Genomic DNA, 21,109 nt, shown 5'->3' on the forward strand with positions numbered 1-21,109 from the left:
AATGAATAAGCTGTTTGCTCTTTCGACTGCACACCACATGACAGCTAGTTTCCATCCAAAAGCTTTGGCCCTTGCATGTAAATTGATCCTGTAAAGTTAACTCCTTTGTTCAAGAGGTTAAGTATGTGATGTATCAATTGAGCTTTTTGTGTAAAAGCCACAGAGCTATATAATTTCTGAGCCATATGTGTATTGTAGAATAATTTGCAGTAAAGGTATGTGGAGGAGCAAAGATGGATCACAAAAAAAAAAAAAATGCAGGCTCCAGTTCAAGAAAGTATCCATTTAGAGCAGAATTTAAGCATATGCTTAACTCCCATTGAAATATGGCTTCTAATCACGTTTCAGGTTAACCATGTGGTTAATGCTGGCCCAGTGGGGAGGGATTTATGCAAATGCTTAAAACCTCTGAACTAGGCAGGGGTTACAAAAAGGCCTCTCAAATCTGCACTGACAAGATTAGGGATCCAAACTCACACCCAGCCTATAGCAGATGTCCCAGAGAAAGCCACCAGGGAAAGAAAAAGTCTGAAGGAAACAGGATCATCAGGAGATATTTCAGAAAGGCCAAACATGCAAGCAGGGTTTGACCCTGTCTGTGAAACACAGAAATTACTCTTCTCCAGGATGAAGCAGCACAGTTAGGAGATGAGGATGCCAGGGGCTTCACCAGCCTGCAGGGAACCTCTTCTTACAGTGCAGGCTAGATGAACGCTGAGAGCATCAGCTGGAACTCTGGAGATCCATTTGTTGTTCTTACTCACATATTGGCCATGACCTTGGGCTACATTCCCTCTGCTGTGTTGCAACACTAGCATCCATCCCAGACACCCATGTGGCAGCGGAGGACCAGGAGATACTCACAGGCATGGAAGACCTCAGAATTCCTTTTTGTAGGTGGAAAAATCCCTCCATCCTGTGTCCTGGTTGCCATCACCATAAATATATCCCAGGGAATACAAAGGGCTTCTATAAAAGTAGCTTTGCAACAATGAAAAACTCAGAATATAAGATGAGAAAAAGGAATCTTCATTGAAGGAAACAGTACTGTCTTTGCATTGTCTTCTTCAGTGAAACTGGTGTTGCCTAGGTAGAGTGACGTCTCCTCTGACATCTTAATCCCCACCGCCTACCCTGCTGGCAGTGGGATCATAAGCATCTTTGGCAACAGACAATTGGCATTTTCAAAACATGCTAAATTCTTCCCTTCTGCTGCAGTGCATCTGGACACAGAACATACTGGCAGCCTCGCTCAACATTATCATTTTATTAGAAACTCTTGAAGGAGTATATTTGTCTTATGCCTTCAGATTTTTGTTATTTCTCTCTGGTAGCAAGAACCAACAGCGCTCAAGGTACTTCCCAAAGAAAATAAAGGCACAGCCTCTGCCCTGCAGAACCATCAATCCCCTTAAGATCCTTTGCAGTACTGTGAAATAGGAGAACCAGAAATCTAACACCAACGTTGTGAAAATGTGAAGGTACTTTTAATATTTCTCTTATGTGTGTGTGTGTGTGTGTGTGTGTATGTGTGTTTAATCTTTGTCTCTGTAATAGCGAGGTCTATTTTTCTCACTGTAATCGTGTAGTCTGGGAAAAGCAATGCTTCCCTTGATTTCACTGCCTTAATCCTGCTCATGGTTCAAGGCAGAGCACTGTATCAGCTATAGCACTGAGAAACTATTGTGGTCTTCCTCCTTGGCACCTCTAACACCAGAGCAAAGCCAGGTATCACACTGACTCCAGGACTTGCACTGATTTCAGGAGCATGATCAGGCTCTGGTCTGAACTGAAACAGCACAGCTCCACTGCCTACCCAGAGCCCTGCCACTTTCTCCCAGGTGGAGATCTGGCCCTCAGCCTCCATTAATTATCATTGTAATTCAGGGATGCAGAATATGTTTATCACAGAGCAGAGAGAGCCTGGTCAGCTGCGTGGGCTTACAAAAGGAAAGGTGTTTGCTTATCTCAGCTCCAAGGGGCAGCATCTTGGTGACAGTGAGCACAGGTCTGCCAGGGGCAGGCTGCTCTCACTAATGTTAACTAGAGCTGATGGAAAGAGGCTAGACAGCTCCTCTGAGTCCCACCCTGCCCTATTTTTCTATGATATCTCTTATTTAACCAGGAATCAAGTCTTCCCCATTGGTACGAATTATATCACCTGAGGCCAGGCAGTGTGCTACAGAAGCAGAGGGCTCAGTTCAGGCGCAGCTTTGAGGATGAAGTTCAGTTTCAGGGTCCAGAAACTATGGAGGGGGTTACAAGGAGCTCTACAAGGAGTAGGGCCATGCATAATGAAGGTAATGGGCAAATTCAGGCCAGCAGAATTTCCCTGTGCATTTTACTGACTGTTTTGGGAGGTTTTGCATGGATTAGGGTAGGATTTATCTGACTGCTGTGCCAAGCCAGCGTTGGTTCACAGAATCCTTTTTATTTTTTAACTGTGTCAGTGTTCCCTAGCTGGCATCTCTCTCCCTGAATCTGCCCAGCCAGTAAGAAGGGAAGATTTATTTCCAGCTTTTGTACTATAGCAGGGGGTGAGGGGAGGCTGCTTTTGTCTGCTTTTAAAGGGACACCCCCTCCTCTTCTTTAATATCCAGGGCTAAAGTAGGCGGGGGATGCTGGCAATTGTCCCTCAGCATGAGGGCACAGATACCAACACAAAGCCCCCCCAGATGCACGTGTGCCTGTCTGATGACTGCTGTGGGAGCTGCCTGCATATTTTAGGAGACAATTAGGCCAAGGCAGTGTCTGCTGCCTATTCACTCTTTGTCTCCACCCTGGGGAGCAGGAGAAATGATTTATGAAGGGAATAGACTTAACGTCTTCTGGCTTTGGTCAGCTGTGGTGTGAAAATAACTTCATTCAAGGCAATTAGTATCAAGCCCTAATTAAAAACAAAAGTGCTGTAGCACCTAGAGCATGGCCTTGGAGTGGGTGGAAAACAGGCAATGGGGAATGGGCAGGAGCACCATCACACAGGTATGTGAGGGGCAAAGGCAGGCAGCCCTCAGCCATGCTCATGTCCTCACAGGGGCTTCTCCAGCAAGAAGAAAGTAGGAAAGCATCCACACTGCTCTGCTGGAGCTGGCAGTGACCTGAAAGACTGGAAGGAGTCTGGCTGGGGCGGGCTGCTTGTGTGCATCCAGACAGAGCAGGAGGGACTAGTGCTGCTCTTCACAGCAAATCCTCACTAATCCTCCAAAAGCAGAGACAAAAACTAAACAAGGGATGCAGCCTGAGCTTGCTCGGGTGGTTCTGTTCAACTTCTGGCACTTGCCCAAATGGGGCTGGGTAATCCTCCAGCCCTCCTGCAAGGTTTGCCCCAGGAACAGCGATAAGGCCTTTGTGCTGGGCCTCAGGCCCTGCTGCTGCCTGCAGCCCAGTGTGGAGCCCCATATTAGCACTCTCATTAAAAATGTGCTTTTTCTGCCCTTGTGCCTGGCCCTGTGTCAGGTTCTTTTAAAGATGATGATCAAAACGGTTACACAGAGGGTGTTTTGTGGTTGAGACTTCTATTTGGCACTCCAAATCACTGTAACCTCTACCAGGTGTCCTACTGGGAGGAATGGCTGACCCATGCTAATCCCTGCACGCTGCTGGGGACTTTTCTAACAATATAACAATGCTGACAAGCACCAGCCCTGGGACAATCCCCTGGCAATATGTAATTCATTGGTCAAGATATAGGTTAGATATCTTCAGTGCATTCAGGTGACTACAAGACTTTTGTGATTGAAGTAGCAGCTTTGCAACACTAATGGTTTTGGAGAATAGTGTAAGACTGCTTATCTGGGTAAAGCAGTCCTTGCTTGAGCCAAAGTCACCATGTGCCCTCACCTCCTACATCACCCATTTTCACTGCACATGAAAAATCCCTGTGCATTCACCACACACTAGACCTGAGAACGGGCTGAGCAGGAATCCAGGGCAATCTCAGGCTGCATGCTTTACAAGTTGCTCCATATAGTGGAAAATAAATTATCCCAAATGCTAGGAAAATTTATATCTGAAGTTTGCTTCTTGAGCTAATTTAGAGCTATGTTGAAATACTTCAGCTAAGTATCTGTTTGCCTCATTGTAGCTTAGTAAATCAGATGACACATTGCAGTCAATTAAACCAACAGTATGACAGTAAACAGTAATGTACAGTGTGCCGTAGTACAGTATGCAGTCATGTCTACTGTGGTAAGAGGAACTCATCAACAAGCCTGTACTAAAGCATAGGCCTTCTGGCAAGATTTCCATAAAAAGAAGAGGCTTCCTTATTTGAGGTTTCAATTATTAGGTTCCTGTTCCTACAAGGAACTGATGTATGCCATCACCCATCCAAGTTATTCTGAGATGTTTTTCACTTCAGATCTGCCTGCAACTCTATGAATCATTTCCCCACAATTATGTGCATGTATTAAAAAATGTTTGGTGTATTTAAAATCTTCAGCTAATTGTCAGTCTTGGGTCCCTTCAGCATAGCCTACTGAAAAGATTTTTAAGATTAACTCTTCTATTATTAACAAGGATTATATAAACTGGGGGAATATCATTGCAAATTCCCAGGTTCAATTCTCATCTCTCTAAAGCACATCTTTAGCCATAAGCAACAGTGTTTTTTAATGCATCTTGGGAGAATTCTACTGGGACAAATAGCATGATCTGTATCCCAATGTGGAGGAAATATTGTGATAGTGCCTGTGCTAGAAGAAAATAAAAAGCAATGTTCTAATTTTAGGATCATGCCTAAGCCTGGAACAGCAAAGCACTGCTCAAGCAGGTAATAAACTTTAACCACGTACACCATTTTCAGTGACTTCAACAAGAATTAGAAATGAGATTTTGGTAGGGAGGTTTGTCATTTTAATTTTAACAGGAAATTAAATATAAAATGCTATTTCATAGCACAGCAAGTCTGCTGAATTCAGAGAGCAGGTCTGACTTTTTTTACAGTCCCTTATCCTTGAAGATCCTCATAGTATCACCAATATTAAATTCAACAGTTTTCCACAGAGGAAATCTGTCATTTATTTCCTTTATGGTCCTTACTGAGCAAATACAGAGAAAATAAAGTTTACTGTGGCACAAGGGAGATTTATATTTGAAGTCACTTTTCAATCACTAGCAGTTACAAATATCTGGACCTGTGACTGATGTCTCTTGCACACAGCTTGGCATGTTTCTTGAAAATTTCTGTGCTACACACGTGAAAGTGAAGGGGACAATGTGCTACTCAAAATTTGTCTTTTCTTTGTGTGTGTGTGTGCTTTTGTTTGTTTGTTTGTTTTTTAATTTCCTCTTCTGTTTACTTTGATTTCTGAGTCAAAAGAAATATGCTTTTTCTAGTCAAAACAGTCATGTATTCTCACAATTATCACACTTGGTCCAAATGTAACCTTCATCCACTCATGTTCTTCTTCCAAGTCCCAGACCTTTTCACATTCAGGTCTGTGATTCGAATACATCTTTCCAATGAAGATTAATTATGTATGGGTTCCATTTTGTTTTCAGAGTCATCAGAGAAACCAGAAGAGTCAGATTTTTAGTTGAAGGAAGACACAGTGGTATACATACAGCTTTATAGGCGTAGTTCAAGTATGCAAGAACAGTTATTGTTTGCATATACCTGTGTCTAATTGGGCTACTAATTATCCAAACACAGATTTACAGTCAGAATGGGGAAAGAGGGCAGAATCATAGAATCATAGAATTACCCAGGTTGGAAAAGACCTTGAAGATCATCCAGTCCAACCGCAGCCTAACCATAGTAACCTAACTCTAACAACCTTCTGCTAAATCATATCCCTGAGCACCACATCCAAACAGCTCTTAAACACATCCAGGGATGGCAATTCAACCACCTCCCTGGGAAGCCTATTCCAGTCACAGTCTGTGCTCTTACCTCAAAAACACCTCTGCTGTTCCCTTCTTGTTGTGAGGCTCCAACCACTCCTGCTGTTCATGCACACACAGTTGTTACGTTACATCACAAGCTTACAGAAAGTACGGACACCTATATGCTATCCGAATGGGTTTAGCTTTGAAATTAATACCCTTATATCAAAGCTGGTAGGTAATGACAACTAAAAGAAAAATCACATTCAAGAGGAGATTTTAGGCCTAAAGTTCTCACAGCAGTGCTGTGCACCATCCATGATTTAAGAGTGGCTGCTTCAAACTGCATGTTTTGATTCACTGCCTGGGGTATATCAAATCTGCAGCTAACATTTCTTTTCTAATTATTGCTATGATTGGATAAAATATATTTTAATATCTTTGTGTTGAGAGTCTTAGCTAGGAAGAGGGAGGTACTTCCACTGCACCACAATACCATTACATTTATTTGCAAAATTCACTTAACTCTGGTCCATGATATTGCCAGAAATCCTAGATGGAATTATAGTTCCATAATTATAGCTTTATAAATTATAGGTCTTAATAGCTTAAGGGCCAGAATCTCACTTGCAGTAAATCATCAAGATTTCATTGATTTTATTGAAGTGTACAGAGGTATGTCAGCTTACACCAGCTGAGAAGTCAGGTGAGATCTTCATTCTTCGAAGTTATTGGGAATTCTGCCATTGATTTAAAGGCAGCCAGAATTAACCCTTGGTCCATGTCTTTCATAGCCACTTTGCTACCATGAACTGTATTTATACAGTAAATTGATGGAAATAAAGATATCACAAAGCAAGATGACTTTGCTAATTAAAATCTATCATTACCTTTCATGATGTAAAAGATTGAGCACTAAAAGGGTATGATTCTCTACCACTCTGCACCTTAGTCTCCCTTTGTATAGTAATATATCCTGAATTCTAATGTCTTTTTATGGATGTTCTTAAACACACACACATATAAAATTTCAGAGTACGTCACTGCTCACTCCTAGCTAATTTATTGTTCATACATGAGTCTAAGTGAGAGGAACAGATTAATGTTTGGAAGATAGCCAGCACTTCAAATGGCCAGCAAATGGATGTATCAATTCACTCCGACTCCTCTGACAACCTGCACAGCCTTCTGCCAAGAAGCCAGACAGTGGAATAGATGCCAAAATACAAAGCATGAGAGAGAGCATTGCACTGGGTGAAATAAATATATTTATTTATGTAGTGAAAGTTGTTCACTGCCATGGGTCATTTTGACCTAGTGATGATCATTCAGGATGGATGCAACCATCATCCACTTAAAGAATAAGCAGAGTATGCTATTCAGTGTTTCCCATTAAAACAATCCCTGTAGCATTTACATGATGTCCATGTATTTTAATGACTGTAATGCTTCTGTGAGCTGAAATTTGGCTGTGTGGACATTCAGTTATAGAAACAGAGCTACTTAAAGTTTCATTCCAGAACAACTATTGATTTTTTGACACCTAAAATTTGCACACTTGTGCCTTGCCCAAGATTCTGCAGGAAGTCAGTTTTGGCAGGCAAATCAGAGATCAGTGGTTCCTAAGTCCAAATAGTGAATACTTGATTACAGTTTATTTCCTCTGAGTGTAACTCTCTTAAATATCAAAGCAGATTTTCCAGAGTAGGATTATTAGGGGTCCATTAAGGATAGGAAAGCGTAGGCCCAAATTTGCCGAGAGATGAGGTGACTGTGGTGTAGGTAAAGGAAGGTATGACATATTTATCCCTTTACTCCAGAGTGACTGATGAATGGTAAGCCTGAGAGAGCATTCTCATGAGACTGTTCCTGTATTGCACTTCTCTACTTTTCTTTTTCTCTCTGTTTACAGTTACAACTGTATTATTTGTCCCTCTGCTAAGATAAACCTAAATACATCAGTTTTGAATCTGTTACAACAAATTTACTGGTTTCACTCAGAAGAAAACTATCTGCTGCTTCTTGATAGCTTCACCACAGAAAGATAAGGGACGACCAGTAGAAACATTGAGCTTCTCAAAACACCAAGCTTCTCAGAACAACAAAATTGATGGTCAGGAGGCAGGCATATGATGACGAGCTCCGTGTCCCAGGGCAGGCTGCGCTCTGCTTGAGGGAAGCTAAGACAACTGTTACACCATTTCAGCTCCAATGCACCAGAGGTGGTATTTGGGAAGGTCATTGCTTCAAGGTGTGTCAGGACTGTGACAAACAAAAAGCAGAGGTGGAAAGTCAGGAAAACTGTAAAAAGCTGCAGCCAAGCTGTGTCCAAGGAGTGGATAATTGAGAAATTAATAGCAGGTGGCAAGATAGGACATGCAATGGACATCTTAATTTAGACAACAATGCACTAGTGCCCTGAGCCATCCTGAAAGGCTAGAACAGCTTCTTTGTGGCAGGTAGCTTGAACCCTTCTGAATCCACTACAGCAACAAACACAATTACATTGAGGAACACACTGTAGGAAGCAGTCCAGAACACACCTGATTTTGTATTATAGGACCCTAGAAATACCACAGTTGTGATCTCAAAAGTGAATTGATGAAGTCAGTCTAGAGATCTTTGAAAACCATCTGAATGTGGCCTTGTTCTAGGTGGCCTTACTTGAGAAGATGGGACCAAATGAACCCTGAGGTTACTGCCAAGCTCAGTTTGAGATTATGTAATTAGAGGTCTGGTTTCTCTCATTGTGCTTGAAGGATGTATTAACTACAGTTTCATTTCCATTTTTCAGTACCTACACATGCTTCTATTCATTGGAGTAGAGTACATATGGATGTTAGTGGAGTTTTCACACAGGGAACACTATTACTTTAAACTACCTAAAACGTTATGATGAATAGAAGGGGAAATGTCTTTAAACGAAAGAGGGGTTTAGGTTAGATGTTAGGAATAAATTTTTTACTCAGAGGGTGTTGAGGCACTGGCACAGGCTGCCCAGGAATCTGAGGATGGCCCATGCCTGGAGGCATTCAGTGCCAGGTTGGATGAGGCCCTGGGAAGCCTGATCTGGTGGTAGCAACCTTGCCCACAGCAGGGGCTGCAATTAGATGATCATTAAGATTCCCCCAGTCTAAACCATTCCATGATTCTATGATGATCCTATGAATATGATCCCAAGGACTGCATTTTTCTGAGTACTGCTCATTAATAGAGCATTAACCAGGAAAACACTAATTACACGTTATTGTTGCTATTTACTCAAAAGGAATTCAGCCTGGCAAAGCACCATGATAAAGAGGAAAGCATTGGAACAAATTTATGCTTTTATGACATACACAAATGTCATTTCCATCCCGCCACTGAAGGCTCCACAAGCCCTGTGTGGATTGCAGCTGACTGCCAAGATCTCCACAGCACCATCAAACATACCCTCAGATGATGGTCCAGTGACTCTGATCTCCACTTAATGAGCACAGGCAGGAAGATTGGAACAAAAACCAAAACACACTCTGGTAACATTTCTAGAATTAAAACCTCCCATTCTGAAGTAGCTATAGACTTGAGCTCTTTTTCTCTTACTAATTCTGTTTTAGCGAAGCTTCAACTTTTCAGTGAATGTGGGCCAAAACATCTGGGTCTCTGGGTTACCAATGTGTTGTGAGTGCATGGCTGTCTAATTCTCTTCCCAGTTTCACCCCCAGAGCATCCCAACCTTCTTGAGCCCATGCTGTCTGCAGACAAGCCAGCACTGTGCAACCCAGCCACCCAGTTGCACTCATCCACCCTCCAGGGAAGGAGGCAAATTGGTCAGAGACTGCCAGAGGTGCCATGGTATGGGGAAACAAAGAATACTCTTCTCAGTTATGGAGGAGTACATTTGGTTTCTGTTCAGACCAGTTGTTTAATTGAACAATGATGGCATTTATCTCCAGGGCACCATGAACAAGATCATATCTATCATCACCACCACTACCAGATGGTAGAATTGCACTCTTCAGGAGTGCAACATGACTTGTATGTTCAATAATCTATACAAGAGAGGCAGGAAGTTATGTTCAACAGTGAGCTGCTTTACCACAACAGGATTATTGTTAATTTATGCACATCCCCAGCGTGCAGCCTGGTGTAAGTATTGTGATTTGGGTTAAAGCCACCATCGCTTTATGAACTGTACACCATCACTCGAAATCTTTGCAAAATACAAAGCATGGTTTTGCTCTCTGTTGCCTATTCTGCACAGCTTTCATTACAGAAACATCTGTGAGAAGCGCTCTAGCTAAAGGTTTGTCAGAGTTTCCATTATAAACCCCTATATTCAAGGGGTTACTGCAACTCAGCCATAAAAATTTGCTCCAGGCTCAAAACTTGGCATAAGAGGTCTCCAGTGGGAGATTTTTTTTTCCCCTAAAACCAAAATGTTAAAATGCATGCAGTTAAACAAAAGAAATTGACTTCCCTCAGAGAATGTCTCTCTCAAATCTGTTAGGCGTACATATACATGTCATGTATCAGCCCTTAACTGTAAGCTATTTATTAATTATTATATACAGCTAGTTATTAAGATACAGTTGCTACCTTAGCGGGCTTATTGATTCATTTAACAAAGATGCAGCCAGGTGATTTCTGACAAAAATCAGAAACTACATAGAAAAGAAGATCAGTGCACGCTGTAAGGGCAGCACTTATTCAGCTGTAACTAACTTTCCTCATACAGACAATGTGTTTATCCCAGGCTGCCATTAGGGTCCATTGACCAAAATGACCCAAAGGTGATCAGAGACAATATTTCTTTTAAGAGGCAGTCTGCTCCAGCAGGATGAAGGAGATTAGCAGAAAGATGTTAAGCAGGAGGAAATACACTTGTTTAGAGAAGATAAGCAAGGGGGAAGGGTTCCTTGTACTGTACTGAACAAAGCGGTTAAGGAGATCCATGAATAGCGGCAGACACAAAAATCCTTCATGAAGCCTGAAGAGGTAGGATCCATAGAAGACTTGAAATAGCTTTGCAGGTAAGGGGAGATTAAGTAAAGCTTATATTCAGGAGACCTTAGAATTGAGGTTTCACGTTTGAGCATATGAGTAATAGGAATGTTCAGCCAGTGGGGCCTCCTCAGTATTCCCTGAGTTTCAAGCACATGGGAGAGCCAAGAGCCTCCAAGTCCAATACAGTGGGGCAGCAACAACCCTGAATGAGCAAAGCTCTTGTTACAACCTTCATTGTGCAACCAGCAGCTGCAGCCGCAGAGCTCAGTGCTGATCCTGCAGGAATTTAAGCCCAGGAGTAATCCCATTTAAATTAATGGGATTATGCCTCAGAAGTGTAGAGTTAAGCATATGTGTATTCATTCGCTGGAGCAGGCCACACTTTCAGAGTGCTGGGCCTGCAGCAACAATCTCCATGTGTTCATCAGAGTGCTTCCCATTCATCAAGCAGGATGGCTCTGGAGGCAGCTTTGAGGTCTCTAAGGAATACCCCCAAACTGAGGGAAGTCACACAGTGATTCATTGAGTGGCACCCTTTCCTCTGAGTCAGTCCTGAACAAAAGCCTAAGCCTGGTCTTAAAGATGGGAAAGGGCTGTTGGATGTGCCGACCTCTGGAAGAGATGGAAAACAAACATCCTGCCCATGACTGCCACTTAAGGTCTCAGCAGCTCTCTCAGAATTCATTTTTTAGCCCTAGTGTTTCTGGCCAAAATCCAGCTGCTGTAATTTCAGCTTTCTGGTTCACACTTCCCACGTGGGCTCCTGTTCTCTCACGGCTTTGTCTGGATTTCTGAGCGCCAATAAGCTGCTACTGCAGCTCCAATGGATGAGGAAAATGCCTCTGGAAACACAGCAGATGACCAGGGATTAATCAGAGAATGAGCGAGAAGTGAAGAACTAACACTACTCAGTGTATGCACTGAGTACTGCTTTGGTTTACATTAAAATCAGATATTGCTCAGCACACATGCCTCCAGCAAAATTGCACCCCAGCATTCACTGATGTTGGAATAACTACTAGACTGCATATAACCAGTTCCATTTAATCCCCTAAAAATGGTACAGCATCTTGCACAGGTAACACACACATTGTGTTCTCCTGCTCATGAATATAAGAGGAAAATTTCTCTGCTGTGTTTTGTTGTCTGCATGCACAATACTTGGGAGGCTTCTGATTCTTGGGAGCTGGCCAGCCTCCTTCAGTGCTCTGGAGTCAACACCACCATCATCTGATGCCCTGTTGCATAGCCCTACTTAAGCACCAGGATCTCCTCTGGAGGAAGATCTCAGATAAGGAATCAGCCACTTAAGTCATAGGTTATCTGAAATTAAGAAACCCACGGCTTCCTTCCTTCCTTCCTTTTGCCTGTTTTCTTCAGCCCTCTTACAAATTGTCACCACATTTCTTAGACCAGGAATGCTCTGACAAACTCTCCTCATATTATGAATTATTATTATGAGCTCACGAAAGTCCTCTTAATTAGAGAGACTGTCCCAAATGACAAAGCTTTGACTGGATTACTTCTAGCTTTTTCTTTATTCCAATGATGCAGGCACACATTTGGACTGATTCAAAAATAGTTCATAAAAACATAAATAAATATAAAAATTCTGACAACAAAGGTTGACATTAAGTAGTTGGGGATAGACAACAGCCAGTATGAATTCCCTGCTGTTACCACATGTACTGCAGCTCGATATTTAATCGCTGTCACATTATTTTCTTATCCCAGATTGTCCTACATGGCATCAGACATCTGACAGGCCTAAGGAAGCCTTCTAGAATAGACCAGACATTAAAGATTTGCCTTTGTTGTAAGAAGAGAACAATGTTCACAAAAGTTATATACTATATACCATGTAGTAAAATACTTTCGTGGACAGTCATAGTCAATGTCAACTTTGTGTATCATTTTGTTTTGAGATTTCCAACATGCCCATCCCTACAAGTCCATAAAAAAATAAATAAATAAATAAATAAATAAAAAAAAAGGCCTTTTTTACACATTCCATACATAGATGTATGAAAGTGCTGAATATCATGTGTTTAAAATGAATGGGAGTTGATTTTAGTTTGTTATGTTAACAAGAAACAGTTTGGTATTTCCACTATGTTAATAGTCTACAATCTATCATGCCAAGAAATGACAGAAGTAACTTCTTAACTACGTAAAAGTGTCAGGGATTTTGCTAATGTTTCTTCTTCAGAGCAAAGATAACTCATACTTCCATCTGGATACGACTCAGCTGCTGTGAAAGAGCAGCATCAGCAACCAGAACAGCAGAAACAGCAGAGTCAGAGTTCAGATCCCAGTGCCATCCTGTTGTTTCTGAACATGGAAAACCATACTGGAAAAATACAGCAAAATGCATCAGGAAGAGGCATTACGCTTGGCTGTAAAACTCTTTCTTAAGTAACCACTGGAGGTTTTCACTTTCTTTTCTTTCATTTTGGTAATCAGATGTGATCTATGATTCTGTTAGCACTTTGCATGTCACACGGAAGATTCACACCAGAGAAGGACTGGGATTCAGATTCCTGAGCTGTGGTCTACAGCACATCAGTGAGCTTACTGTCCTGTGATAGGCTGGCTTTTGTTCTGGACTTCACCTGGGAGAAACAGATCCAAAGGAAGGAGGAGATGAAATCAACAGCAAAAGCAGAAACCGTGATCAACTTTTACGAGAAGGTCAATGCTCATATTCCTCTAAAGATCTCTTAAAGAGAGGCATAAATGCTTTTTCAGTATGCTTTTCCATGTAATGTAAATTGCCACAGGGATGTTACAGGATGATTTGGAGGATAAGTAGCGATGAGGCAGTTTCTTTATTGAGATGGGGAGCTCATCACAGAAAAGATGGAAAACACCTGTAGGCGTGGGAATGTGTTTCTGCTCTTACTGGGATAAGAAAAACCAAAACCCTGGATGTGGCACAGGATTTTCAAGGTCCAAGCATACAGCATTTATTTCTATCTGTTCTCTGAAAGGCTTTATTTTTTTCACAGATGAGAAAATTGATGTGGGTGCTAGCAGAAGAAAAAACACCAAACCACACAGTTAAGGTGGCCCACAGTGAAGAGAAACTGAGCAATATTAGCAAAGGGAGGCAATGAAATGTGTGAAATTCAAGTTTATGCTGATGTATGAAATGCAGTGCTAGATCGGGCTTCTTATGCGCCAAACTATTTTCTCCAAAGACCATATTTGTCATTTGCTCATTAATATAATTAAAAGCACAGAACTAAGAGGATTCAGATCGCTGACCTGATCATAGAAGTTGAGGAAGAGTTTCATGCTGACTCCAAGGGCCTTTGGGTGATGATTTTTGCAGGGAGCACCACTGATTACTAAAATAGACACCACTGTATCAATATTCAGAGTAAATTAGTTCACTAAATGACATCTACTTGTGTCACATTTTCTACATTAGCTGTCTGTCTTGGGCTGATCTATTTTAAATAGTTATTTCTTTATGGAAGTTTAAAAGCTTGAGTCATTCCAGATGATGAAGTTAGAGGGAAAACTCCCTCTCCACCCCCTCTTCCCACCCCCATGTTCCATCCATTAAAAGAACTCAAAGTTTGACAGTAAAATGGCTTTTCAGACAGAGGTGTGCCTTTTGTCAGCATTTTGAACACCAGCATAAATGTAGCCAAATCTAGGTTATAACAATCCAAATTGCCCAAGGTACTTTTGGTACATAGCATTTTCTGGGCATGTGTCTAAGAGCTGCAAAACTTAACCTCCATCAAAGTAAAATCAGGGATGATACAGGGAGCAAAGAACACATCACCTACTGGGATGGGAAGAAACTCAGTGGTCTAGATGGGGAAGAGATGGGTTTGTAACAGCTCTGCTCACAGAGCTCTAAGTGGCTGGCCTGCTCTCCTCTACAGTATGGCTGTGGTATGGAGTGTTGCACTGTATGCATCAAATCTACATTTATCAGTGCAGATTTTCACAGCCTTTACTTCCTCCCATGGCTTTTACTACCCAAGAAGGAATCATCTTGGAGAGGCAGCAAGAAAAGCTGCAAATTAAAGTGAGTGTGGGAGTGAGAGAGTTTATGTGTGCTTTGATTTCAAAGCTTTGGCCTGAAAAGCGATATTTGCATTAGAGAGCTACAGAAAAAGTATGATTTGCTGCACTGAAAAAGTTAGTAACTCCTGCAACATCAACACAGTTCATTGAAAGTCAGAAGAGGAGGGCGTGTTATTTTTAGGTGCTAAGTAATTCACATTTTGTGTTTAAAATAAAATATTCAGCTGTATCATTATGAGTCATTTTTGCTCAGATAGTTTACTAAAATAGTCTCCTTATGTAATACTATCATCCAACTCACCTGGAATCTCTGTTTTATTGTAAAGTTAGCATAAATGGGAAAGTCAACTGATATACTTGTAGTCTTAAAGCTAATAACAAAGCAAAACAATATTTCAGGCACAGTCACCATTAACAAGCTGTAAAGCATTGAGTTCTCTAACTATATTTTCAAATACTCTGTGTCTTCTCTATTATTGTTTTTTCTTCTGCAGTTTATGTTCTGTATGCCTGCAGCCAGGAACATGTGTTTCCAATTATCTGAGCTTTCCAAACCAGCTTTGCATTCAATAGCAACTTCTTTTTTTAAGGTACGGCTCCTCCTCCCACAGAAGTTAATATTCTTCTCCTTTTCCTCGCAGCAAACAGCAGTGGGTCTTGATTCCAGGCCCATTTTAGAAATCATTTAATTTGGAGCTCCCTCAGACAAGAATGTATTTTTGTTTAAACTTCTTGCACATTTTATGAAACAAAACAGAGCTTTCATACTGAATGTATACAAAGTGCTGAAGCAAGAGAGGGAAAACTGATGTCATCCAGGCTGCCTTACATACATTTTCTCTAGTTTACTATAAAGCAAAAAAATCATTGGGCCATTAGAGCAGTAATGGTAGGAATGTTAGATAGCATCTCATGCTTACAGTACTTGTTTAGGCCTCACAAATCCCATTCCTGGACCACCTGTCCAGCCTGTGTCCTGTAGCATATCTGAGTCACGCATTGTAAGGTCCTACATTGAGATAATCCCCATTTGTCAATGGAGAATTGAGGCAAACACATTTTGGCTTAGGGCTGAAGTTTACATTTGATGTTTCTGATCATCTGCATCATTGAGGTGCTAGTCTGCTCTCTGGCTTCAATCTGGTGGAAGACCACGGGCTCACCACCAAGAGATATTCAGGCTCAGAGGTGTAAATTGAAATGTAGTCCCTACTAACAATGCAAACACAACCAACATAAAGCGCATAAGCAGAAAATCAACATAACCCCGAGGCATAGTTCATAACAGTAAGAGACAGAATGGCAAGAGCAGAGTGCCCCCAGAGCAGGAGGTACAGGGCAGTGTATGGGGAGTATGTTAGTGCACATCATTGGATCTGGTTCTGGGTTAGGATGAAGCTAAAGCATAACTGAACACAGAAGTTTGGAAGTGCCCTGAGGTTTGTGAGCCTAAATGAAGTCTGGGTGAGGAGCCCAAGGGCAGAAGAAGAAACTGAAATCTGTAAAATTCATTAAATAACTCTTCTGAGAAGTGGAGAGGGAGGCGCTGGACTCTGATAATTGGTAACTGATGAAAGGGTGTGTGGGAACTGCACAAAGTTGCATTAGAGGGGGTTCAGGCTGTGCCTTGGGTAACATTTATGGTGAGGGTGCTTGAACTCTGAAACAGGCTTCCAAGAGCCTGTGGATGCCTCAGGCCTGTCAGTGTCCAAGCAACATTTAGATTTATGCCCTCAATAACTTTGACTTCACATGGTCAGGCAGTGGTTACCTTTGTAGGTCCCTTCTAGCTGAACTGTCCCAGTCCATATAAACTGAATCTACTTCCATTGTAAGAAGAGATGACTAGAGAGGGTCAGAAGTGAGAAGCCACCAAAAACTTATTGACACTGCTGCGGCAATGTGTTCTGGGTCCTAGAGAACAGGGAGCTTGGTTTGAAGGTGTGAGGCTGTTAGGAATAGATTATAAACCCTTGGCCTTTAGTCACTGAGTAACCAAAAATCAAACTGCAGTTCACTCATCTGACCGCCACGTGAGGAGAATTGTGCGATCCCTCATTTGTATGAGAAGCACTGCATGAACACTACTATGTGATTGCTTGAGCACCTGGGATATAGGAGCCTCCTTCTGAAGCACAAAGCCAGTGTGGTAGTGCATGCTGCAAAAAAAGGTAGAAAAGGAAGATATTTACCCCCAGACAAGTCAATGTGTTGCTCAGCAGCAAACACACTAACACAGCAGGTTGTAGAACAGGATGTAAAGCAGCTAGAAGTGGACTTAAATCATGCATGATATTGTATGGCTTTCCTCCACACATGTTCTATATAGCCCTAAAACAGACATGCAGCAAGTATAGTATACAGCCGTGTTTGAAATTTCTAATGATAATGCAGCAGACTGCAGATGAGACAGGGGTATGTGTTTCCAAATGAACCAGGATGTACAGTTCAGTGGCAAGTGAGTGAGATGAGGGCAGCCACTGCCTCGTGCAGACCTGAAGGCATCTCTCTTAGGAGCACAGAGCCAGAGCATGACCAGCCAGAAGAAAGAAACAATAGGTTTGGGCAGAGAAATGAGACATCTACACAACATATTCCTCCTTCAGGGAAGTGCTGCAGTCCTTCCGTGGCAGTAATGATGGTCATCAACTATTTCCAAACAAAAGCTACAACGAGTATTGGAAATATCTTTATTTTCTTGTAGCTTTTTCTTTTTCCAGATCCTACTGATGTTCACTAAATTGATAGTCTCATATCCAGTCTGTGCTGTATACAGACGTACAGTGTTTGCAGCATGTGAGCTTGTACTGTTTATAGAAGTGTTGACTGTCGCATCTCTATGACAAGCCTCATGGCACCCATCCATACTTTTAAATGTACAGCTCATGATAATAAGAGATTTACAGTATTTTTAGCACTAATTTCATGTTTCTTCATTCCTAAAAAAAAAAAAAAAAAAAAAAAAGTGTAAAATTGTTGCTCATATGACTTCCAAAGGCTCAGCTCATGATAAGTTTATATTTCTGTTTTTAAGAATTCTCTAATTGCTAAACCATTTCTGTGATCATCTGGGGCTTTGTCATAGTGTTTATTCATGAGTTCACGTGATGTGTTTGTCATTTATATGGATATAAGGGAAAAGTCTTTTGCAGTGAGTGTGGTGAGGCAGTAACATAAAAACATCTGAAAATAAAGTGCACAGTGTCCTTGTCCTTGTGCATTGGTACAGCCTATAGTAACCACCATGGGTCAAGTGCTTCTTGTCAAAGCAGTTTCTAATTCCTGGACCTTTTCCTAACGTCAAGAGGTGTTATTTGCTTAATAAATGTGCAAACATGTTGTTAAACCAGTTAGAACAGAGCTTCTGCTATATTTCACTGAATGAACAGTGGGAAAAACAGCCATGTCTGTTGTTTAATGTAAGAGCATGTGGCTTGCTGCTGGATGAAGGGGTCGGTGCCTTGACGGGTGCAGGAGTGGCAGCAGGGATGCAGATCTCAGGAGTAAACCTCCTTGACCGCTTGTTTAGGAAGGAGCAGAATGTAACAAAATAGACATGGACTTCCAAGCAAACATGTTCAAATCGAATGACCAGAAGCCTCTAAAGTAGCTACTTACTGAAGTTTTGTGAGAAAAATAATGTTTATGGGTTACGGGAAGCTGTGTCAGGGAAATCCTTCTAGTTAACATTTTCTAATGATTTGTTCTAATGTTTGCTAAGACAAGTGTACGTTGTTTTAAATCCTCCTGGTGCCCCCAATACAAGAAAGGCAGGGGGCTGTTGGAGAGGGTCCAGAGGAGGTCCACAGAGGTGATCAGAGGGCTGGAGCATCTCCCCTATGAAGGCAGGCTGAGGGAGCTGAGCTTGTTCAGCCTGGAGAACAGAAGGCTGAGGGGTGACCTCACTGGAGTCTTCTAGTACCTAAAGGGAGGCTATAAACAGGAGGAGAGTCAACTCTTTACAAGAGTAGATAACAGCGGGACAAGGGGAAATGGTTTTAATTTGAAGGAGGGAAGATTTAAGTTGGATATCAGGGGAAAGTTCTTTACTATGAGAGTGGTGAGGTGCTGGAACAGGCTGCCCAGAGAGGTTGTGGATGCCCTGTCCCTGGAGGTGTTCAAGGCCAGGTTGGATGGGGCCCTGGGCAGCCTGGTCTGGTGTTAAATATGGAGGTTGGTAGCCCTGCTGTGGCGGGGGGGTAGAGCTTCATGACTCTTGAGGTCCCTTCCAACCCGGTCCATTCTATGTTTCTATGATTCTATGAAATACAGATAGAGCATGAATGTGGAAGTTGGTGGAACTGTGCTGCAGTATTTCTGTAGCACACAGTTTCTGGTAGCTATCAAAAGATGTGGTACTGCTGAGTGCTCAGGGAAAGTCCCCACTTGAAAGGGGAAGTCAATTAGTTTCATACAAATACATGAAGTCATTTTTTCAAGGGTGTAAAGCCTCTGTGTGATGGAAGGGTGAAGAATGACAAAGCAGAGACCAAAGCTTTTTTTTTCTCCAAATGTTGCTTTGCTGAAATCTTCCCCAAACCCAACTAGTAGGGTGGTGAAAGTTAAAGAACTGATCTTTGTTTCCACTCTATATTGAAGACATTTTGTAACTCTGTATAATGATAAGGTTTGTGGTTGAAATATGAAAAATAACAGAGCTTGGGGCCTTGCAGGTTAATGATAACTCATCCACGAGCATTTTGCTTGCAATCTCAGTTATAATTTCCTGTGCTTTATCTATCACATACATGGCTAAACCCCTTTAATCTTTAATGAACTGATTTGTCTTAATTCGGTAGCTACAGAGTTTTTCGTTGAAACAGTAAGAATTTCACTCTCAGCTGTTGGTCTGCAGAAAGTTGTAGCCTGGGGATACAGTGAGCAGGAAGCTCAGCTGCTGTGGATGCATTAGGGGAGGGGAGGCTTTTCCAGTTTAAGAGCAAGCATCTCCACTTCTGCTCTGGGTAAAGCCACTGCCTTTTTCCCCAGGTGATAATGGAGATTTTGCAGCTGCTGTGCCCTCTCAGGAATCCCCAACCACTTTTTTAGCTTTGATAACTGCTGGCCTGAGTTTGAAGTTTTCTCTCTGTTCTGTTTCTGCCAAACATTTCGGCATGGTTTGTTTCGGGTTTCTTTTTTTATTATTTCTTTTTAGCTTTGCTTTTCTACCCACCACATCCCTGCTCTCCTTTTCACTAAGGGACAATAATATCTCACAACAGAGCTTTTCAGGAGGCATTTGTCATCAAATGATACTTTTCACAGTAAGCACAACCTTTTGTCAACCCGTTCTTTCCTAGAGAAACAAAAGCACGTAACAGCTTTTTGTGGTTCTGCATGAAAGCTGTTGGAACATTTAATAAGCTGATGGGTGCCCATTGAACGTAGCAAAGAATTTTTTATTCCCATTATGAACTTTCTTTTCGAGACAGAAGCTAGTTCTGCAGCAAGCACTTGCTCTTCTGCTCACAGCCCTCAGAAGGTAGCCGGAGGACACTGGGCATTTAATTATTGTTTTATCCCTCTCACCTTGACCTAACTGTGTCCTGGTAGGGAATGTTTGCCTACCTTTAACTGATTTACAGCAGATGTTAGTGGTAATAAATTATATCCCACTTCCCCCAGATCTTTTTTTTTCCCTAGTGCTGCTTGAATGTTTTCAAATGAAAAGTCTCTCCAACTTAAAAAGGCAATTTCTTAACATGTATATTTTGAGGGTTTCTAATTATTTTATCCTTTTTTCCAATTAAATTGAAAACAAAGGCAGTACTTTGTTCTTTTTCTCTGTTTTTATTTTCCTTTTGCTACTGGAAAGAGTGCCAATAAAAAGAGATGACAACAGTAGGAAAGGTGAAAAGAAGTGAAAACAGAGGAACTTCTATGGACAGAAGTGAATAACTGAAATAGCTCACTGGCAAGGTATATGGAAAAGAAAAAAAAAAAAAAGAAAAAAAAAAAAAGGAAAAAAAGTACAAACTTCCCAGGGATTTTAATTTTTCCCCGTTTTTCCAGCAGTTCCCTCCTGACATCACCAAGCAACCATTCGGTACTTGTTTCACATAGCATGTGCTAGGCAAGGGGAATGACTTCATGCCTCCAAAGCAAAGCCTTTGTTCTACCAGCTCTGCGCACAGATGCTGCTGCCTGCATTTCAACCATGTTTGCAGGGATTGGCCTCCACCAGTGGCCACACACGTCCTAGAAAATAATGGGAGAACAACTAGGAATGAGAGGATCTGATCTGGAAGTTGTG

General features: G+C 41.7%; 1 protein-coding gene across 1 annotated transcript in view; it reads left to right on the plus strand.

The window, feature by feature from the left end:
* Positions 1-1,177: 1,177 nt before the first annotated feature.
* The window catches only part of ASAP1 (ArfGAP with SH3 domain, ankyrin repeat and PH domain 1), a 162,215-nt gene continuing 142,283 nt past the window's right edge, over positions 1,178-21,109 (plus strand). The window contains exon 1 of the mRNA XM_085536979.1: positions 1,178-1,481. The gene's annotated coding sequence lies outside the window, so the exon portion shown is untranslated. The remainder of the gene's footprint in view (positions 1,482-21,109) is intronic.

The sequence above is a fragment of the Coturnix japonica genome, chromosome 2 (genome assembly GCF_054131305.1).
Source record: "Coturnix japonica strain WE chromosome 2, WE-NBRP24, whole genome shotgun sequence".
NCBI lineage: Eukaryota > Metazoa > Chordata > Aves > Galliformes > Phasianidae > Coturnix > Coturnix japonica.